This window comes from Panthera leo, chromosome B2 (genome assembly GCF_018350215.1).
Source record: "Panthera leo isolate Ple1 chromosome B2, P.leo_Ple1_pat1.1, whole genome shotgun sequence".
Lineage (NCBI taxonomy): Eukaryota > Metazoa > Chordata > Mammalia > Carnivora > Felidae > Panthera > Panthera leo.
The window spans coordinates 7,625,174-7,639,738 of NC_056683.1; positions in this window are offsets into that span (position 1 = coordinate 7,625,174).

Genomic DNA, 14,565 nt, shown 5'->3' on the forward strand with positions numbered 1-14,565 from the left:
TCATCATTGGTCTATACGAAATGCTAAAAGCTGCTTATACGCACGTGAATGAACGAGCACCTAGGAATTTTTTTTAAAAAAGGAAAGATATGTGCGAGGCAGCCAAGCAGATAAAAAGGGGCATGCCCTTCATCTGTTCTTACTCACAGGAGCCAACCACGATCAGCCTCAAGTCTGACTTACACATAGAGGGCACACATCAGTCTCTCTCATACACACACACAAACACACACAATGAATCCAAGGAAAGACATTGCTCAATTTCTTTGGAGTTCTTTTTCAGGGAAAGCACTGAATACACTAACAGATTATACCATCAGAAGTAACAAACACATTTTGTAAAATCTCATTACTTATTGCAATTATTATCAGATACAGCATTTTTCTTCTTAATAAAGGAGAAACAAGCTTCAAACAGATTCCTCATGTAATTCTCACTTAAAACATGCACATTTTTTAAAGACACCAAAATCCTGTATTAAAAGCCAGGAAGCAACTGCCTTAGAAGTTTGCAAAGAGTGAAATAAATCCTTATATTTTAAAGGGTACTCGAAGAATCCAACACTACAGGAAAACCATAATCTATTTCAGATTAAAGGACATTAAAAAAAAAAGTCCTCTTTAGTAACTGGGATTAGAGTCTGGTTAAAACTCTAATCATCCATGCTTTTAATCTGAAATTGGTCCTTAAAAGCTGTAATGAATTAAACAATATACCACCCACAGGATGAATTATAAAAATATACTGTAACTAAAAGCATAATGACTCAATGCACTTCCTTCCTCATTTTTCCATAATCCATTTGATCCAGGAACCTGGCACCTCATCTAATCATTGCTTGGGTTTCCATTATGATTCTCTCCAGCTCTCTGAAGCCATTTTATCAGCCCTCCCAGATTTAAAGGACAATTTTATAAATGTTACCATCTACAACTCCATTGTTAAAATATGGAGAGTGACTCCATTCACCACGGTGCGTTCCAAAAGTTAGGTGGTTTAGGTGGGGTCTAAAATGAAAGCTTCCGACACTACCCAATAACTAACTAGAAATATTAGCCAAGGCTTCAAGCTTGATGAACCTAAACTTTCTTCCTACCACTATTTCTATTACTCCCACTTCATCTACCATCACCTCTATAACGGACAACGTTCACACAGCTACTACAATTTCCCAAGTATTTTCGTGTATATTTATATCATCTGATCCTCGACAGCCTGGAGATCTTCTAATTACCCTGAGTCACAAAAGTAAATGTCTCAAACGAAGATCAGGGGCACATAAGTACATGTATGCAAACTGGCTTGGGTTCATCAAATCCCTAGTTGGTAACGACCAGGTTCCTGTTTTAGAACAATAGGACTTTGCTGCTAAGCAGGACCTCATCCACCTTTTTCTGAACTTCTGGATTTATAGACAGGGATGCCTACTACCCTGTTTATACTCTAAAATTATTCAAAATAACTATTCAACAGCAATGTCCAAATAATTGATGGTGTAATGTACCAAATCAACAGTTTCATTTGAATCTGTATTATGGATAAAGAGAGGACTAATCTTTCATCCAAGGTCACGCAACTAACAACACTCCTTTTACAAACCTGGGCCTATCTTCTTGACCACAAGGCTAATCTAGCCAATGATAGAAACTAAGAATGGGAGGGAAGAAGATCCCAGGTAAGGCTTTGACTGGCAAGTTAATGCACAGCCCACCTTTAAAACTACAGCTTAGGGGCGCCTGGGTGGCTCAGTCGGTTAAGCGTCCGACTTCGGCTCAGGTCATGATCTCACGGTCTGTGGGTTCAAGCCCTGCGTCGGGCTCTGTGTCGACAGCTCAGAGCCTGGAGCCTACTTCTGATTCTGTGTCTCCCTCTCTCTCTGCCCTCCCCCATTCATGCTCTGTCTCTCTCGGTCTCAAAAATAAACAAACATTAAAAAAAATTTTTTAAAAAAACAAAAAAAAACACTACAGCTTAAATGGGAAGACTGACCTCCTCCCACATCCACTACATTTTCACTCTTAGTGGCTCTGCTCAGTGGCCATATCTCAGCCTACGTGAAATGCCATTATTGCTGGTGGATGAATTCTTTCAGCAGCGTTTCTTCGGTTTTTTTGTTTTGTTTACCAAACAAAATTAAAGTCAAATCTAACAAAATGCTTAGGAATTTTTTTCCCCCCACCTTAAACTTCATGATCATTTGACCTCATTCTGTGAAAATGACACTTCATCTTCCAGGTTTTGTCGGTTTGCTTCAGTCACAGGGAGGAGGAGTGTAATTATTATAAACACAGCAGCCACTTACATTTGTGTAGTACTTTATCACTTACAAATGCATTTCATTGTCCTATTTGATCCTTCTAACTCACTGTGGAATGATTACCCATTTTCACAATTAAGTGAAGGCTCAAAGGAGGAGTCATCTGCCCAATGTCACTCAATTAGTAAGGTCAGAACAAGGTCACAAATCCAAGTCCTTTAGCCTGGAAGCCTTGGGCTGTTTTTGTTATTACTTGGTCACGAAAGCATCATCTAAAGCAATGTTCTGATGACCCCTATATGTCACTCTACAGCCAATTCATTACCAAGTCAACTCAGAGGCTTCTCTGCTCTGTCTTTAGACTGCTTATCTTCCCATCAAGAGAACAGTCACATTGTCTTCCTCTTAGAGTGACAGAGGAAGCCAACACTACAGAACTGTACTGAGATAGAGGATATCAAATGCCCAGGTTCTGCAGAAAAACACAATCTGGGCCACAAGACCGGTTGAAGGAATGCATTGATAGGCTTCCGAATTCAACTAGTCAAGGGGGAGGATCTGTCACCCAGGGGCATCAGGAGAAAAGGAGAAGGAAATAGGTCTGGGGCAGAAGGAGGAGCACAGAACCTGGGAAAACTGGAGGGATCAAAAGCCCAAGCTACTGGCACAATTGGGAGAACCACAGATGAAAACCGCTTAGATGCAAAACATCCTTTTCCATTCATTAGGCGATTCAGTTTATTTATCTATGTAACTAGCTGTTAACAGCATCTCCCAAGCCAAGTGAGGTGTTTCTTAGGATATTTTTCAGCATTCTTTAAAGCTAGTTCAGTTGTGTTTTACTTTTTTTTTTTTTTTCCATGTATTTTGAGAGGGCAGAAGGGCAGAGAGGAGAGAGGAAGGAGAATCCCAAGCAGGCTCCACACTCAGCAGAGAGTCAATACAGGGCTCAAACTCACCATCATGAGAACTTGACTTGAGCCACTATCAAGAGTAGGACACTTAACTGAGTCATCCAGACACCCCTTGTTTACTATTTTAAGCACAGATTTTTTTTTTTAGTCACTTAGAAAATGGGTAAAGGGCATGAACAGAGATTTCAGCAAAGAGAATATATAGAGGTCAAGGAAGCACAAAATGTTCATCATTAGTTGTCAGAAATTCAACTTCAGTCTAGAACACCATCACTTCGCACCTGTAACAGTGAAAATGAAAACATGAGGACACCAAATGCTGTTGAGGAGGCAGAGGAATGAGGTCACTCCTACATCTCTGGTAGGAATATAAAACCAGTACAACTGCTCTGGAAAACAATTTTGCGGTTCATTTAAAAAAACTTAGTGTTTTTGAGAGAGAGAACATGCGTGCAAGCATGAGTTGGGGAGGGGCGGAGAGAGGGAGACAAAGAATCCGAAGCAGGCTCCAGGCTCTGAGCTGTCAGCACAGAGCCCAACACAGGGCTTGACCTCACGAGCCGTGAGATCATGACCTGAGCTACCCAGGAGCCCCTTGACAGTTCATTTTAAAACTGAACACGTAGTTACCAAACAACTCCACAATTTCATTCACGGGCATTTATCCCAAAGAGATGAACATTTACATTTGCATTAAGCCTGTACACAAATGTGCAGAGCAGCTCCATTCATAGTAGCCCAAAACTGCTAACAGGCCAGATGTCCTTCAACAGGTGAATGGTTCAACGATAGCTTACATCCATACACCCACCAGGAAGTATCATTCCATAAAAAGAAACCAACTAATGATACAACTCTGGTTTATCTCCCAGTAATGAGGGGGAGTTTAAAACATCAATCCAAAAAGGTATGTGCACATAGGGAAACCTATGGGGTGTATTTTGTATATATGTGTATATACATGAGTTGGGGCGGGGCAACTCATGTATATATATACACATACACATATATACATACACATATTTTTTTTTAAGAAATGGAGAACCAATTGGGGCACCTGGCTGACTCAGTTGGTAGAACATCTGATTCTTGAACTTGGATTCCTGAGTCCAAGACCCACGTTGGGAGGGGGAGAGTCGGGTTTTCTTATTACAAAGAACAGAAAAAGAAAATGGAAAACCAATTAGTGGTTTCCAGGAGCTAGAGAAAGGAGGGGTGCTGTAGGAGGGAAATGGGTGTCGTTCTCCAAGAGCAGCAAGAGGGATCCTCGTATTGTCAGCAATGTTGAGCATCTTCACTGTGGTGGTGGAGATGCAAACCCACACGTGGTAAGAACACACAGCACGAACGTACACAAACATAGCGCAGGTGAAACAGGAGATGGAAGATTGGTAGACTGCACTCAAGTCAGTATCCTGGTTAAGATACTGTATTTGATTTTCACAAAAGGTTACCATTGGGGGAAACAAAGGCTCTAGGATTTTTTTTTCTAATTTTTTTTTAATGTTTATTTTTGAGAGGTAGAGCATGAGAAAGGGAGGGGCAGAGAGAGAGGGAGACAGAGAATCCGAAGCAGGCTCCAGGCTCTGAGCTGTCAGCACAGAGCCCAATGCAGGGCTCGAACTCACAACCCTCCAGATCATGACCTGAGCCAAAGTCCGACGCTTAACCGAGTCACCCAGGTACCCCAAGGCTCTACTATTTCCCACAACTGCATGTGAACATACAATTACCTCAATTAAAGTTTCAATTTAAGGATAGATCAGTAACAAGTAGGTACTAGCTCAGCCATCTCAAAATTAATATTTTAATCATTTTACCTTCTTTGAAACAGGAGCACTCTTGGTTTGCTCTAATCCTACACAACTGCTTTCATCCTAACTTGTTCCCATTACATGTAACTCATTAAAATGAGCCTCATGAGTCAAAGCCTTTAACGGTACATACTGTGAGACTTCATTTGCATGAAGCTATATAGCCAAGGTAAATCTCCTCTATGAGGGAAAAAACCAGAAGAGCCAAGCACTGGTTGCCTGTTGATAATTTGAGTCAGGGAGAGACTGGAAAGGAACAGGAAATAAACTAGCTGGGGCAACCAGAGGTCCAAGTTACACAAGTGTATCTATTTGTCAAAACTCAAATGCACCTAGAAGACTGGTGCAATTCATTGTACGAAATTTTACATTAACTGTTAACAAGTTGAAATTAAGCTTCAAGTACTGGCTCCCTATTAGTTTTATATTCAACCAAAGATTCCTTGCACTAAGATACCATGCCTTTGATATACCCAGGGTCGCCAAACTACATGGTTTAAACATTTTAAAAAGGCTTACAATTATCCCATCTAGAATACACTTTTGTCAGGGAAAGGAAATTGCAATCAGTAACCGTGAAGCAAATTCATATAAAAAACATCATTAAATCAGACTAAAATCAAATTAAAACAGATGTAATTAGGGCCCTCTGAAAGGAATTTTGGCTAATACTTTATTTACATGTAATATAGATGTAGCAACTACTGACCTCAGGCGCTTTCAGCTGCTTTTATATTAATTATTACATGTGTTTTTTATATTCCAGCTCAAAATACCCTTTACAGGTCTGAGTAGCTAATTTTTTGCCAAGGTTACTTCAAGGAAGTCTCAGATCTCACAGGGGGTGCGTGTGGGGTGTCCTATGAAATCCACATATCGATACTGATGTAACATCATCTGGCCTCTACTAAGAGGTATAGGTTTTGCTTCGCTGAATCATAATCTCGTTCTGTTCAGGATACTTATTTTGGTAAAATTACAAGAGGATGGTGGACTGTTCTTAATTGCAATTATACCCAGTAGGACCCAACCCTTTTCACTTAATAGGCTTACATCGCAGAGACATGTCTGTTTAATTGGCCAGACAAGTCAAGACACTGATGAAAATTATTTCTTGACCCTACCAACAATTCAGAGAGAAGGTAATGTGAGGAGTGTCTAGTGCCTACTTCTCTGCCTTGGCCTTGAACTTTGCTCATGGTCCAGGCTCCACCAATAGTTCTTTTTTAGGTTCAAGGACTCTGATCAGTGGCATTGACTTCACTGTCCATTTGCGGCCATGAGTTCTATCACCAGAACATGAAGAAAATGTGTATTCTCAATTCTTCAATGAAGGAAGCCCTCTCTGAAATACAATTCTTTAAAATATTTCAACAACATCTTTTAGGTTCACATGATTTGTTAAAAACGGTGAAATACACAAGATTTTAGTTCCACGTCTAGGAAAAGAAGGGGAGGGATAAGCAGCATAAACAGATAAAAGGCAGAGGAAGGGAAAGAAAATCAGGTTGCACCTAGAAGAGCAGTCTCCCACGTGAAGGTCGAGGAAGAGAGAGCAGATAAAGAGGAGTTGTAAACGCACTTGTCTACAAAGTACTGGTTGGGAATAACACGAAAATAGGTGCTAACAAAGGAACCCAGGCACACGGATGTGGGCATGCGCAACTCCTACTCAAGGGCCAAGTGTCCTTTCCCTATTTTCCTGCTCAAACCCAAGAGCTACAGTTGCAGTTCCTACTATGCTTGCCCGCCACTTGTAATGAGTTTCTACGGCTACCGCAAGCCCCAGAACGTTGCAAATATAACCAGACAGAAAATCTATCTCTGGCTCTCGGAACTAGCCAAATCATTTGATCACATGGTATGCTATCTAGGTACAAGAAATAGTACCCAATTCGCTCATCAGGCAAATAGATTCGGAGATGCCAAGCTTTGCCCTAATTTTCCCTTTTGTCCATCAAAAAAGTTCCCGTTTCAGGATATTTTCTAATAAAGCCCCAAGAAAACCCATTCATGGTATTTTTTTTTTTTTTTAATCTACCAAACAAAACCAACTTCACCATTTTAAGGTGCTAACAGCCCTAGAGCCCACCCGGGAGAACATAAGGAATCACATCCTGCCCTTTTCATAGTAGTTATTTTCGCAGAGTTTGCTTCTAGAGGTTACTACCACTTTGGAGCCTCCGCCTCCTTTCGTTCCCTCTCTGGATAGTATAGTAGGCGCTACAGTACCAAATCCCGATTTCATGCAATCTACCACTCCGTTGAACAGGCCAGAGCATAGCTTTATTAATGAGGAATCCTGCAACCATTGGTCTTAGGAACATTGATCCAAAAAGCAAAGTCTCAAAGCAATTTGAGTTGATTCCTTCCAAATAAAAGGTTTATATGCGGTAAGAAATGGCCCAAATATTGTGTGATGGTTACTAACCAGGAGAACAGTCTCTCCCTCCCCCACACCCTCCTCCCTGTCTACAGACAACTCTAAGTGCCCTTGACCGCAATTAAGTTTTTGAAAGGTGTATGCCTGTTCACAGTAGGCAGAAGACTGCCTTGCTCGAGGAATGTTTATTTTTAAAACTCAGCATTTCTTCGCCGCTGAAAATCTATTCAGAAATCCCTTCCTCCTCAAGCTAGAGAGCTTTATTCAGCCAGGGGGCCAACAAATGCTGATATTTCAAGAAACCTAATCTCTTAATGACCAGTATCAGAGCAGAGAGGAAGACTGTCAGAGAGTCATCTTGAAATAAGCTTCATCTCAGATACATGTGAGGCCATAAATGGCAGCCATGCTGGATGGCCAGCAACACAGCATCCATTACTTTAATCTGTTGGTCCAGGGGTGTTCCATCCAGAGACGATGAGCTGGCCTTTCTAATGCACGCCCTCACCTTGTACACTCCCCGTTCTCCCGTCACGTAAAAGTACACTTATTATCTAAGGATAAACCCGGGCTTCTGCGTGTCTAGCATCTATCGATGGTAGAGGTAAGCAGTGGAGACCAGAGGTGGATGAGACTACTCATGAAGTCATTTGGTAAGATTTAGCTTTTGAGGTCGACTAACAGCACTTATCAACTACTGGATGGGGGCGTGGGGGAGGCAACACAGGCAGAGGAAAGAATTTGTGCCAGGTGACCAAGTGAAAACACATTTTGTGTACAAAAACAGCAAGTAGATTCACCAGATTGTAGATTTTCAAGAACTACAGTGACAGCAAAGGATATAAAAGAGAGGCAGAGACAAGATTTAGGAAAGGTGTTCATTTATTAATTCACTCCACCCAGTCACTAAACATCACCTATGCACAAGTCACTGTTCTAAGATACTGAAGAAACAAATTCTAAGGAAAAAAAATATTTTAGGATCTTCTTTCCTAAAGGGAAACCAACCCTCACATAAAGAGTTGATTCAAACAAGACTGTGAACATCATCCAGGTCATTGTAATTCCTTCCCCAAAACCACAATTTTCAGTTAGCTAAGTTTTTTAAATCTCGTATGGAAAGAAGTGGATGGAGTTTTGGAGGTGAGGAAGTCCTCCCCGACCTATGTTCATCTGGTCACTGGCAAGGTATTACAGGACAACGTTGAACGGCAAGCAACTCAGACACAAAGTTAGTTTTTCTGTGTGCTTACAAATAGTGACTTCCCTAGGAACTGAGTGTAGCTCCAACAGCCCGAACAGAAGGTACATTGCTACAGGCGGCCCCCCAGACTCCCAAAGTGGGTAGAATGAGCTTGGTTCTCTGCCCTCCTTGAGGACGCAAACCTATTCCAAACCCACCAACACTGGTGTTCATGTTCCGAAGTCTGACCTGAAGGAGTATGGGGTGGGGGGTGGGGGCTTTGAGTGCCCCAGCCAGGACTAGAATGATCAGGGAAGGGGTTAAGTTTTCAAGCTGTATAACAAGCACAAATAGCCATCTGGAGTGTGTTGTTTAATGTCACAATCAATTGTTTCCCTCTAGAAAGCTCTGCTTTTCTCAAGTAATAAAATCACATGGGTATGCTGGAAGAAAGAAGAGGGAGACTGGGAACTAAGGAAGTGAGTTTACCACCCACCACCGTCTAAGTGGTTAATGGTGGCCGTTAGGGCCAAGCACTTAATCAACACAGTGAAGATTCCCCTGGCACCCCGTACCTTCTCATTCATTCCACAGGGCTGTTAGAGCAGACAGTGGGTCATCGGCTTACAGAAGTGGCACGACCTCATCTTCAGACACTGGAGGTCATCACAAGGAGTGCCTTCGCCTGTACAGAGCCAGACCTAGGGTTTGGGTCATAGAAGTTTAAAGGATCACAAAGCACCATCAGTTTATCCCCCAAAAGAAGTCACTGAAGGCCAAGAAGTTCAGATGCCCAAGACAGATGGTAACAAAACCAGAACTGGGGTTGAGGCATAGTCTGTGGTCTTCCTCCGGCTTGGCAGGCCAGCTCTGATCCCCAAGTTCAGTCTGGCGTGGGATATCCTGGACTGCCTGCAGAGCCATTACGACTCAGCGAGGGGTCCCCATCGTACAGACGGGGCAGCCAAGGCACACAAGGCCAAGGTTTGGGCTTAGGAAGTTTGATTCCACAGTGTGTACCTCCCACCACCTCCAGGTTCTACTTCTTTTTAGTAGGAGGGGGCCGTGTTCTTGGAATCTCCAAGTCGTGTTTCTCCGAGATTTCCCAGAGATAACCAAGGATTCCTCCCTGTCAGTCTCCATGTCTCTCATTTGGCATTTTCATTGCAGATACATAGTATTACGCAGCTCCCTCCCAAATAAAACACATTATGTATCTAATGTGCATAGGCCACCAACAATCTACAGAATGAAGCCAAGTGACTCCAAGATTCACCGGCCCAAATCAGCTGCTTCTGTTTCAGTCGAAGTTACCTACAGGATTCATCTACTTACCAACTTAGCACTTAAAATTCCCTTCTAGGTACCAAGTAGTGTAGGTTCTACCTAGGATGTCATTTAATCTAGAACATTCACCAATTATCCTTTGGGTATAATGGAGATGTCCCCTGTTACAGAGTTTTAGCCTCAAGCATTACTCAAGGTGAATGGCCTTATATGTAGGCAATAAACTCAAATGTGTGCCATTTGATGGACTTAGGGACAGGGCAGGCTGCAGGGGATGGAACCAAGAAAGGTGAAGCGCAGCTCCCGGCAAGAGACAGAAACCTATGCTTGACCTGTTATACTACCACCATGTTACCGGTGAAAACAGGACACCCTAGAAACCGCCCCACACCCCACCTTTTGGAAACTGGGAAAACCGAAATCACAGTCTTAAAAAGACAAAAACAAAACAAAACACACACACACACACACACACACACACACACACACACAAAAACACACACACACAAACACACACACACACACATGGGAAGGATTCTCTTATGTTTTTAACGTTCATTTATTTTGAGGAGAAGGGAGCACAGAGAAAGGGAGACACTCAATCTGAAGCAGGTTCCAGGCTCTGAGCGATCAGCACAGAGCCCAACACAGGGCTCGAACTCAAGGATGCCAAGTTCGACGTGAGCTGAAGTCGGACGCTTAACATACTGAGCCAACCAGACACCCCATTAAGATTCTGATTTCTAACATGTGTACTTTAAGAATTTACAAAGGGGAGGATAGGGAGAACCCAAGTAGTCTTCACTTCCCTTACATGGTATGTAGAGGGGATGAATGGAAGGCTGAAGTGTATCAATAATGGAATGCGTTCAATTCGCCATCCTACGTAGTGCTACCTCCGGTTCATGTGTCCCCTCACCACAATCTGGAAAACGAGCCATTTTGAGAACGTGCCACGTGTCAGGGACAGCTTGGTCCCTCAGGCTGCAGATTCTGGAGCCAATAATCCCAGGTCACCGCTGACTAGGAGTGTGCCTTCTACAGAGTACTATCTCGGGGAAGAAAAATCTCAGCAGTTCCCAAGCAATTGTAAAAACATAGCATAGCAAAGGACAGACATCCCCGCACAATTAAAACACTGTGCTGCAAGTTCCAATTGCTCTGTGCCTCCTTGCAAATTTTATTGCCACCCCAGAGTCCTTAGAAAGCACTATTAACTTTAATGGTGACCTATTGTTCCCGATGATGAGTCATCTTCAATAAAGTAATTCAGGGATCATCTCCATGGTGGGAGGGAGAGGATGCACAGAACCAACGAGGAGGGAGAGATCCCAGGGGGAAAACCAGCAACAGGATGTGTAAAGGACGTGTCCTTGAAGCCGCGTGTGCGTGCGCGTGCACACACATACACACACACACACACACACACACACACACGCACTGAAGAGACAGAAAGACAGGAACCCACCGCGGACAGCCAGCCCTGTTCTATTTCCTTGCTGGAGCTCCGAGGGTCTGTCACCCACCCAGGCTTACCCCAAGTGGTAGGGGTTACACGGAAGACTGAAAGCCTTGCAAACACGAATAGATTTCACTTTGAGCTTTTACCATTCTTACGTGAACTGCATCAGACCACACACAGAGAGAAAGCCAAGCGCCTATGTACTCACTCGAGTGTGCTGCCACAAGTGAGGCTCCAGTCGCAAAAGATATGCTAGTTCACTGCGGAGAGCTGAAAACATGTGAAGATAGACAGAACACATTCGGAATCTCTACTGCCGGTCAACGTTCCAGGAGGCTTCCTTCGTTGCATTAGGAAGTGCACTTTTGGGGCACCGGGGTGGCTCAGTTAAGCGTCCAACTTCGGCTCGGGTCACGATCGCACGGTCCATGAGTTCGAGCCCCTGCGTTGGGCTCTGTGCTGACAGCTCAGTCTGGAGCCTGCTTCGGATTCTGGGTCTCTCTCTCCCTCTCTCCCTCCGCCCATCCCCCATTCACACTCTCAAAAATACCAAAAAACAATTTTAAAAAGCGTACTTTTACATGAATACTAGATATATACTGGTCTATTCCCTTTTGTATTTTATAGGGTTCAATTTTTATGTTCTACTTAAAATTTCAAGTTAAGCGGAACCTGGGTGGCTCAGTGGGTTAAGCATCTGGCTCTTGATTTTGGCTCAGGTCATGATCCCAAGACCATGGGATGAAGCCCTGCACTGAAAATGCAGAGCCTGCTTGGGATTCTCTCTCCCTCTCTGCCCCTCCCTCTCTTATTCTCTCCAAATAATTCTTTAAGTTAACCTTAAGTGTAAATTGAAGACGAGATATAAGCAATTTCAGTACTTAGGATTTTCTCAAGCTTTCACTTACATACCTATTTCTCTATTGGCACATGAAAGGGAACTTGTCATTTTACTTTTAAAAGCTCTTTTTGCAGGAATTTCATGTGCCTGAATAAGACAGACCTGTGCATCCCTTAAGAAGTGCAGAGTAAGAAAATGTCAATTCTGCAATCTTCATCATTTCAAGAACTTCATCATCAGTTGCTTAATAATGGATGTTAACTTTGGCCTTTTGAATTCTACAATTTCTCATGGATCCCAGACGCGTCATCATGCTGTTTTTAAGAGAGGAGCTTCACTTTCTCAAACATGTCGAAGTATGTTTAGTTTAGTAATTCCACTGTAAAAGTAAACACAAGTCAGAGTACAGAAAGAAAAACAATTGTGAAGGAAGGGAAGAGGGCAAGAAAAGGAAGGGGTGGGGAGGGAGGAATGTGTTAACCATACCCTAAGGCATAGACCATTAGTGAACTCTACATACATTCCCAAAGAGTCTCCCTGAAAAATGGATTCTCACCATTTGTGAGACAAGCAAGCAAGTTTGGACTCAACAGGGGTGGGGGTACCCAAGAGACCAGAAGGAAAGCAGGAGGGAGGAGGGGGCCAGGCTTGCATTCATCAGAGGGAGGCAGGAGAAACCTTCTGGAACATCCCCCTTTCCCTCCTGTTCCTCAACTCCAAGTCTGAGGTTTGGGACCGACCCCAGAGCCAGTGGGGCTTAAAGAGACCCTCCCTCCTCATCCAGTCCTGCCCACCCCAGCCCCCTCTGGGTCAGGCTGTGTGGCCGCTCCAGGCGCCAGAAGGTCATTGCTACGTTTGGCACAGAACGCTCACACTCAGTGAAAACAGGCCTCCAAAGGAGGAGGCGGCGACAGCCAGGAAAGAACCACTTTGCCAACAGATTTCCAAGGAGAATTAGCCTCTTGAAATCCCATGTGCAAAAGTTCACGCCATCCAACAGCTGCTTCTTAGATCTCCAGGTTCTAAATCAGCCCCAAGCTCCTGATTTGCACACTTCTGGCCAATGGTGTCCCGCCCTCCCCTGCTTCCTTCAATCCTGTCAAGTGCTCTAGGTCAAAACCCGAGGTCCTAAACTTGTCCGCTGAGAAGCATGTACTGTCCTTTCCAATGGTGTATTCCGTCGGTTGGAGAGGTTAGGAAAATGAAGGATGGACTGCAGGCACGCCTTTGGGGCCCAGCATGTGCCGACATCGTCCAGTCCCGCTCCCGATCTCAGCTCTGCGCTTTGGGACTGACCCACTGAACTCGGACTTTTTCGGGGATGAGTACGAATCCTTTCTCGAATGACTAGATCAAATTTTACGTAGCCTTCTCCCCAGCCCCCCTCCCAAGCTTTAACCTGGCAGCTCCATGCCAAAAACTCAGTTCCTGTTTCAGAAAAGTATTACCATGCTTCACCCCTGCCAAAGTTTACAGCATACTCACATCCTGCCGCAGAGAGAGGGCGGGAGGGAGGCAAAGGGAGTGGGGCAGCTGTTTTCTCAATAAACTGCAGCTCCAGAAACCTCCTGCTGCCTCCTCCACACCCCCAGCAGAGACTCAGGAAGAGCCATTCCTCCCAAGGCAAGTCCTGCCGAATGGAGCTGGCTCAGCCCCTCGACTCCCACACAAGTAACCAAGGTTCGTTCCCACTCACCCGGGGAGAAGGACACAGGCCAAAAGGTGACCGTTTCCTTGGACGCTGACTCCCATTCAGAGGGAGCCCAAGAGACCTCCGCCTCCTCCCCTCCCCACCCCACGCCCCTGCACGTCCAAGTTGAGGCACAGGGGACAACAAGCACCAGTAACGCATGACGAAGGGAGAGGTTTTTCATCCCACACCTTCCAAGATGCTGGAAGGCCTCCCCAACGAAAGAGACACAGCTACGGTCAACAAGCCGCCGCTCCCCAACCGGCCTGCCCTCCTGAGCTCACCAACTGGGCTTCCCTCTCCCCTCTGGGGTGGGAAGGCCGGAAGGGAACCCGAGAAGGCAGCACCGGCCGCCCCGACTGGGCCAGCCCCACAGCTCTCACTTGCTAGCCTGGAAAACCCTGGGGGCACTGCAATCAAAGAGAGGCTCCACCCAGGAGTACCTCTGATCATTTTTTCCCCTTCGAGTGGGCAAGCAGAGAAAAGGGAAAATGAGGACAAATGTGTTCAAAACAGAAAGACTGCACAACACTCGCTTGGGTTTGGGCAAGGACCAGATTATAGGCCCAACACCTCCATTTCTGTCCAAGTGGAAAGAGAAACTACAGGGTGAGACCTTGATCCAGCTGTGTGAACTCTGGTGCCCAGAGTCTCTGCCAGGCCCAGAGGATCAACATAACCCGAAATTGCTCCTGGGTCCCCAGCTGGCCTTTTTTTTTTTTTTTTTTTTTTT